Below are 9,192 nucleotides of genomic sequence, written 5' to 3' on the forward strand. Positions count from 1 at the left end.
ATTTTGGTGTTTGCAGCAGCCATGTCAGTTTGATATATCTAATAACTGATGGACACAGTAATATTTCAGGATTGAAATGAGGTTTATTGTACTAACAGAAAATGTGCAATATGCATTAAACCAAAATTTGACCGGTGCAAAAGTATGGGCACCTCAACAGAAAAGTGACATTAATATTTAGTAGATCCTCCTTTTGCAAAGATAACAGCCTCTAGTCGCTTCCTGTAGCTTTTAATCAGTTCCTGGATCCTGGATAAAGGAATTTTGGACAAACAATTCAAGTTCAGTTAAGTTAGATGGTCGCCGAGCATGGACAGCCCGCTTCAAATCATCCCACAGATGTTCAATGATATTCAGGTCTGGGGACTGGGATGGCCATTCCAGAACATTGTAATTGTTCCTCTGCATGAATGCCTGAGGATTTGGAGCGGTGTTTTGGATCATTGTCTTGCTGAAATATCCATCCCCGACGTAACTTCAACTTCGTCACTGATTCTTGAACATTATTCTCAAGAATCTGCTGATACTGAGTGGAATCCATGCGACTCTCAACTTTAACAAGATTCCCGATGCCGGCATTGGCCACACAGCCCCAAAGCATGATGGAACTTCCACCAAATTTTACAGTGGGTAGCATGTGTTTTTCTTGGAATGTTGTTTCTTTTTGGACGCCATGCATAACGCCTTTTTTTATAACCAAACAACTCAATTTTTGTTTCCAAAATGAAGCTGCCTTGTCCAAATGTGCTTTTTCATACCTCAGGCAACTCTATTTGTGCGTCCGTGCAGAAACGGCTTCTTTCTCATCACTCTCCCATACAGCTTCTATTTGTGCAAAGTGCGCTGTATAGTTGACCGATGCACAGTGACACCATCTGCAGCAAGATGATGCTGCAGCTCTTTGGAGGTGGTCTGTGGATTGTCCTTGACTGTTCTCACCATTCTTCTTCTCTGCCTTTCTGATATTTTTCTTGGCCTGCCACTTCTGGGCTTAACAAGAACTGTCCCTGTGGTCTTCTATTTCCTTACTATGTTCCTCACAGTGGAAACTGACAGGTTAAATCTCTGAGACAACTTTTTGTATCCTTCCCCTGAACAACTATGTTGAACAATCTTTGTTTTCAGATCATTTGAGAGTTGTTTTGAGTAGCCCATGATGCCACTCTTCAGAGGAGATTCAAATAGGAGATGAACTTGCAATTGGCCACCTTAAATACCTTTTCTTATGATTGGATACATCTGGCTATGAAGTTCAAAGCTCACTGAGGTTACAAAACCAATTTTGTGCTTTAGTAAGTCAGTAAAAAGTAGTTAGGGGAATTCAAATCAATAAAATGATAAGGGTGCCCATACTTTTGCACCGGTCAAATTTTGGTTTAATGCATATTGCACATTTTCTGTTAGTACAATAAACCTCATTTCAATCCTAAAATATTACTGTGTCCATCAGTTATTAGATATATCAAACTGAAATGGCTGTTGCAAACACTAAAATATTTAGAACAAAAAATGATTAAGATTAATAGGGGTGCCCAAACTTTTTCATAGGACTGTATTTTCAGTTGTTTCGCACTTTTTTGTTAACTGTGAATCTACAATTTTCATAGTCATGAAAATACAGAAAACTCTTTGAATGAGAAGGTGTGTCCAAACTTTTGGCCTGTACTGTATATATATGGACTATATATATATATATATATATATATATATATATATATATATATATACATCTGAAGAGCCTGATAATGGTGAACCCCCACTGCCAGTTCTATCAGGTACAGAACGACCCAACACATATTTCAGAAGCCTTCATTGGGGGGAGATTTCATTGCTGTATGCTCAAGCCACCATGATAATAAACATCTAGCGATGAGGTGGAAACAAGAGATAGCTGTTGGGCATATGCTTGCTTGTCTGACAGTCCCTCCGCATATTAGATGATCTGCTGATCCCCCCCAATTCAGGAGATTGACACAAAATACCTCTAGTGCGTGTGACTGGAGGTATAGTGGAAGTCCTATAAGTATGGTGCAGTGAACCAGTGCACCAACCTGGTGTTCGTCTTCTATCTGCTTACACTTCCTTCCAGCCCTGACACTAACCAGACTTTCTGTATTACCTTGCTGCAAATTACAGTATAACAGAATTTTACGGTACACACCTTGTTAAAGGGACATAACAATGTATTGATGTGGGCCCCACTGACGGTTAATGGAGGGAATTCACAGTGACGCCGTCGCTCCAACCAGTCACGCGATATGTCAGCAGAGGCCGGAGAATGGGGCTGTAAAGTCAAAGCAAGGACAAAGTCTATGGGGGCAAAAATGCCAGAAATAACTAAAAAAATCATATGTTTCTAGAAATATCCAGAGAGCTAGAATAATTTCCTCTCGCTAGCTCCACTTGGGTTTACTGTATTGTGGAAAAGTTTTTCAATGCTTCCAGAAATAGAAAGGTTAATATTTTATTTTTAGCAATGAAGTAAATAGAGATGTAAGTCCCATCAATATTCGGAGTGAGCGCTCTCCGGAGAGGGAGTTCTGTACTGCACTTGTAGTGGAATAAATCTATGTGTATAAAACTATGGACATATCTCTGGTTAATATACATGGAATGAACAAGATTTACAATGAACATTAAAACCTAATATTATCTAGGCCCCTAACATCTCATCTAAATGAGAACCCGCCGACTACCAGATGTTAACTCTAATAGCACCAAGCACAAATGTAAACTAGTGAACTGATGTGGGTGTAATACATGGGTGCACAAGGGACCCCCTTTGGCGTCCATGTACTCTATGCAGGTCTGCAAATAAAGGCCAGACATGTCTGCTCTCCTGGGAGATTCCTGATGCAGGAACTATTTTCCTTTTATTGACTTCAATGGTAATCTATTTACAGTGAGCTCCCTCTAGTGGTGGTAGACAGATATATTCAATACAGGGAGTCACTCTTTATACAGTCATGGCCAAAAGTTTTGAGAATGACACAAATCTTATATTGTCACATGATCTGCTGCCCTCTGGTTTTTATGTGTGTTTGTCAGATGTTTTTATCACATACAGAAATAGAATTGCAATCATATTATGAGTAACAAAAGCTTATATTGACAGTTAGGGGGCGTTCACACTACCGTCGGTGTCCGACATGTAGTGTCCGCTCCTAGTGTCCGCTCAAAATCTGTCACGGACACTAGGAGCGGACACTAGATGTGTCCGTGACACCTGTCATTCACTTGAATGGGCATCGGGTGCGTTCTTTTGCACTCCGTGCCCGTCCTTCCCTGTCCGCAAGAGAAGATGTCCGACTTCTCAAGCGGACAGAAAAAACCTGCATGCAATGTGTTTTGGGGGATAAAGTTCATTTTCTAGGCAAATATTGACTTTGCAAGTAATTGCTGTTAAGCTGATCACTCTTTATAACATTCTGGAGTATATGCAAATTGCCATTAGGAAAACTGAAGCAGTAGACTTTGTAAAAATTAATATTTGTATCATTCTCAAAACTTTTGGCCATGACTGTACTCAGACTAGCAGGAGGACCCAGCTTTGCATGGATATATTTAATTTTTTGTTTGTGTAGTGGCCCTATAAGAATTGCCCAGTTTTGCACTCGTGTATTTTGTATGTCGTTTGTGTTTGTCTCTGCCCACGACTTCGTCTGAGTGTTGTTGACGTCGATCATCCACCTATATTCAGTAAATTGCTGCCGTTGATGGTTTGCCTGCTCCGGCATTTCGACAGCTCTTAAGCTGTCCTGCTGCTGAACTTGTTCCTCACACTGTGCCTGTGATTGTTCCGGCATCTTAGCAGCTCACTGGGACTCTATACAATGAGCTTGTTGTTGGCGGCTGCACATTAATGCCGGCGGGGAGCTGGGGGTTAGAATGCAGAATTGAAACGCCATTCACTCCATACAATAGACTATCTAATCTGCTAAACTGACAGGATAGAAAGGCTCCCAACCTTGATCCTATATTAGACTATCTGGATTACAAACAGACAGGGATAGTTATGTTTTTGATCTGGATCCTGCCTCTGATGAGATGTCCCGATACAGATGGGACATTGAAATGTGTTTGGTGGAATCTCTAATAGGTAGTTTAGTTATCCTAGTCCAGGGGTGGATACTAACCTATAGGATTTTGGCTGACTAGTGGAAAGAAAGTAACAGAGGTCAGCACCTTGGGGCTATATTTGCTCTTTGACCGCCGATGAATTGTTCATCACTGTGACGCTCCATAAAGATTTAAATGAATCTGGGAGGCACAGCAATAGTGGTCTAATCTACCTCTTCGGACTTCTTTTTGGCAGTTGTGCCGTTTTTTAGATCACTCTACCTCTGACAAATAGGAGTGTGATCTCATTTTGTGTACACTATCATTGTGGGGGTGTTGGTTTAGGTTTTGTTTTCTTTTTTCAACGGGGGGACAATTTTAAATGAGATATTTAATAAAAAATTTTTTAATAGACATACTAGTGGCTCAGTTGTTTTAGAATTTCGCAACACATTAGATTTTCTTTGTTTAAAAGTAGCAAATTGCCAATTTGGATTAAAGGTGTTTTCCCATGTCAATGTGTCAACACTGCCTGGAGCAGATCAGATAATATGCAATACTGTGTGTTTACACAGAGAGATAACAAAGCTGGGACCTGAGATAAGCTGCTGCCAAGACCAGTTTAATATAATATGTGAACATAAATTCATAACAGTTGTGAAGCCATGTCATTTACTGGGGTAAAAAGTAGCCTATGTTTAATCGAGGTTACAATCTATCTATGTGCCAAATTTCATTCAGTGCAGCCGTATGTGTCAAATTTAGTTTGTGTTTAAAATACTTTTTATCCCTTATTAAACTTTTTTTTTTTTTTTTTAAAGGAAAGTGTTTAAAGGGACTCTATCATTAAAATCACATTTTTTCTCCCTAACACGTAGGACTACCCTTAAGAAAAGCTATTCTTCTCCTACCTTTAGATGTCTTTTCCGTGCCGCTGTTCAGTAGAAATTCTTCAGTATGCAAATGAGTTTTCTTGCAGCACTCAAACAAGCAAAAATAAAATAGTTTTAACTGTATTTTTATTAAAGAGTTGTCAATAAACAAAATGAAAGGAATATACAGAGTACAGCAAAGCAATAAGACGAATCAATAAACCCAGATCCACAGAATAATATCTGGGATCCAAGATTCCAAATGAAAGTTCTGAACTACACAATTTTATTGGATTTACAAAAAAAAAAAAAAAAATCACAGGGCAGGAAAAGATTTTTTTTTTTTTTAAAAAACTTTTCAGAAAGGACACATTTTGAGACATTTTCTCTAGTATCTTCCCTCCACCTAAACCAGTAGGACCCCTTGTAAAATTCACAATAAAAACCTAAGGAACTTAAATTCCCCCTCCCTTGCCCATAAAACGGTCCAGATTCTCTGCATGATTAAAACCATAGATTGCCCTGTGAAATAGATCTCTCTCCACCTTTCAGTAATCACCAGTTAGTGAATACCCACCCCTCCAGGATCTGCGTTGAGAGATCTGAGCACTGAAATATTGTACTTTCTCATCTGTTAGTACAGGAATGACAGTGAAGAAGTACGCTTTCCATGTCAGGTAAGAATACTGGGTGGTCCATAATGATGTGTTTAGAGAGCAGACTCTCCTTTATGTGGGTCTTCCAGGGGACCCCAACTAAGGAGAGCTGGACCACTAAAGTAGTGGTTACACATGGACCCCGTACTGGAAAAAAACGTATGCAATAGCTTGTTATAAGGTATCAGTCTGGAGTCTGGGCAGTGTAGATTACAGAAGATTACTACTGAGATTTGTAACCACTGAATAAACTCTAGGATATAATAGGAAGAGTTTATTTTATTATTCATTTGTAAATGTCACAAGAAGGAAAACTGTCCCATTGACCAGAGGGACAAAATATACAGAGACTCCTGGCAGTACTTTTGCCTCCTTGATATACTGCAGTCTGACAAGTTGACCCCTCTACAATATATAGGGTAATAGTCCATAATGTAATGTCAGCAGGTGAAGCGGGTCCCTCCATGTCGAATCCATCATCACACAGAGGTGCAGCTACAATGCCAGCGCAGGATTATATACAGCAGGGCAGCAATGGGGAGGAAGCACAAAGCCATCCGGACAGAGAAAACGACAGAATCATGAGTGGCCTCTGCGACACAAGAGACAAAGAAAACGTATATGAATGAGCAGTCTATATACAGTACAGGCAAGGACCAGTGTAGGGGCCAGGTAATATCTAGAGATGGGGTCAGGTTTGTTATAAATTTCCCAAAATTTAGCATTTCACTGAATTGTTTGGGGTTTGCCTGCGAACCTCACAAATATTTGCAACACAAACCTTGAAGGATTCATTCATCCCTACTAGTACATTGAGTAAAGGAGGCCGGATACCTTAGATAGCTGTCAGTAAAACAGAAATGAATCATGATTGTTCTATACACATGCATGCTGGGTTCAAATGAGAGTGCATGTGCTTTCAATTGCCTTACCAGCAACATCTGATGATTTGTATTTTATTTTCTGTATTTTTTTTAGTTTTTTTTGGTTAGTGAGTCTACTGTGAACAACACTCAAGCTGTGGGTTGGCATTATGAGTATTCTGTCCCACACTGCCCTCTGTAGGAAGGACACGAGTTCACAAACACCTTTATATGTGCATAGAAATTAGGGCTCAGTTTTAGACTTACTGATGATTAACAGATTTTGATGGACATCTACTCTGATAGTCCGTGTAAACCGTTTGTTATCCACAGACAGTATCAGGGAGTAATTCCCGGAGTCGTTCACTTGCAGGTTGTGCAGTAACAATGAAGCATTCAGGGGATAGAACTGCAGTCGGCCTGTATACTTGGGGTATATCGTGAGATCTCCTGTGGTCCACGTAGGAGATCCCTGAGGATCGATGGAGCAGTTGTTAACTCTGTAATGTATGATGGCCCGGTCCTCTATTCTCCATCTTATTGCATAGAAGGAGATGCTGGGTCTTATAGTATACGACGTCTCCAGGTATAAAGACTGACCAACCTCGCCATTCACCCGATCACCGACAGTATAAACTGCACTTCCTGATGAAGAATCTGCAACAAGAAAATAACCAAGAAATATCATATCTATCTAACATCTATTTATCTCATATCTATCTATGTATCTATCTCATATCTATCTATCTCCTATCTATCTCATATATATCATCTATCTCCTATCTATCTCCCTCCTATCTATCTATCTCCCTCCTATCTATCTATCTTTCTCATATCAATCTATCTCATATCTATTTATCTCATATCTATCTATCTATCTATCTATCTATCTATCTATCTATCTATCTATCTATCTATCTATCTATCTATCTATCTCCCTCCTATCTATCTATGTCATATCTATCTATCTCCCATCTATCTATCTATCTATCTATCTATCTATCTATCTATCTATCTATCTATCTATCTCATATCTATCTCCTATCTATCTATCTATCTATCTATCTATCTATCTATCTATCTCCCTACTATCTATCTATCTATCTATCTCATATCTATCTATCTGACACAAACAAATAATAAATAGACACGAGATACACAACAAAAAAAGGTTAAGACTTCACATCCCAGTGTGAACAGATGCTCAGTGCCAAGTAATATACACTGCTCAAAAAAAGAAAGGGAACACTCAAATAACGTATTCTAGATCTGAATGAGTTAAATCTCATTGAATACTTTGTTCAGTACAAAGTTGAATGTGATGACAACAAAATCACACAAAAATCATCAATGAAAATCAAATGTATTAACCAATGGAGGCCTGGATTTGGAGTCACCCCAAAATTAAAGAGGAAAAACTCACTACAGGCTGATCCAACTTTGATATAATGTCCTTAAAACATGTCACAATGAGGCTCAGTATTGTCTGTGGTCTCCACGTGCCTGTATGACCTCCCTACAATGCCTGGGCATGCTCCTGATGAGGTTGGGGATGGTCTCCTTAGGGCTCGTTCACAAAGGGCAAGAGGGGGCGGATTTTGACGCTGAATCCACCTCAAAATCCGCTCCTCACGATAGAAGTCTATGTAGACGCTAGCATTCCTTTTTCCGTGAGCGGTGTGTTCCCGCTGCCGAAAAAAGAAGTGAGCTGCCTTTTCTTCAGTCAGATTCCGCGGCTGACTCAGCCGCGGCGTCCGCCTCGTGACAGCGTCCTCTGGACTGAGACCATTCATTTGGGCCTACTCTAGAGCGGGAAGTCGCAATTGTCAGAAGCCGCAACAGTTGTGGCAGGCGCATTTTGATCCTATTCCGACGTGGCTTCCCGTGCTAAAATAAGGAACAAAATACGCGGTTACTAGCCCCGTGTGAACTAACCCTAAGGGATCTCCTCCTAGACCTGGACTATAGCATCTGCCAACTCCTGGACAGTCTGTATGTTATTTGAGTGTTCCCTTTATTTCTTTGAGTAGTGTATATATATGAGATACATGGATATGATAGATTGATAGATAGATAGGAGATAGGATAGTAGACAGATAGGATAGTAGATAGATAGATAGATAGATAGATAGATAGATAGGAGGGAGGGAGATAGATAGATACTACTTCGTAGTGAGCACCTGTTCACACTGGGATGTGCAGTCTTAACTTTTTTTTGTTGAGTATCTATCTGTTATATATGTATCTCATTTCTATCTATCTGTGTCATATCTATCTGATATATACTGTATGTATCTCATATCTATCTATCTATCTATCTATCTAATATCTATCTATCTATCTATCTATCTATCTATCTATCTATCTAATATCTATCTATCTATCTATCTATCTATCTATCAATCTATCTATCAATCTATCTAATATCTATCTATCAATCATCTATCTATCATCTATCTATCTAATATCTATCAATCATCTATCTATCATCTATCTATCATCTATCTCCTATCTATCTATCTATCTATCTATCTATCTATCTATCTATCTATCTATCTATCTAATTTTCCATCTATCTACATTGCTGCTACACATGGCCTAATAAACACAGATTGTTCAATTTGCTCTATCTATCCTCCATATATATCTATCTCTCTACATAATACTTATCTACCAGTATTCATAAGTTATCTTTTTCGTTTCTCGATACTTACCAGACAGAAACAGGATGGCATTGATGAT

This window comes from Leptodactylus fuscus, chromosome 11, assembly GCF_031893055.1.
Source record: "Leptodactylus fuscus isolate aLepFus1 chromosome 11, aLepFus1.hap2, whole genome shotgun sequence".
Lineage (NCBI taxonomy): Eukaryota > Metazoa > Chordata > Amphibia > Anura > Leptodactylidae > Leptodactylus > Leptodactylus fuscus.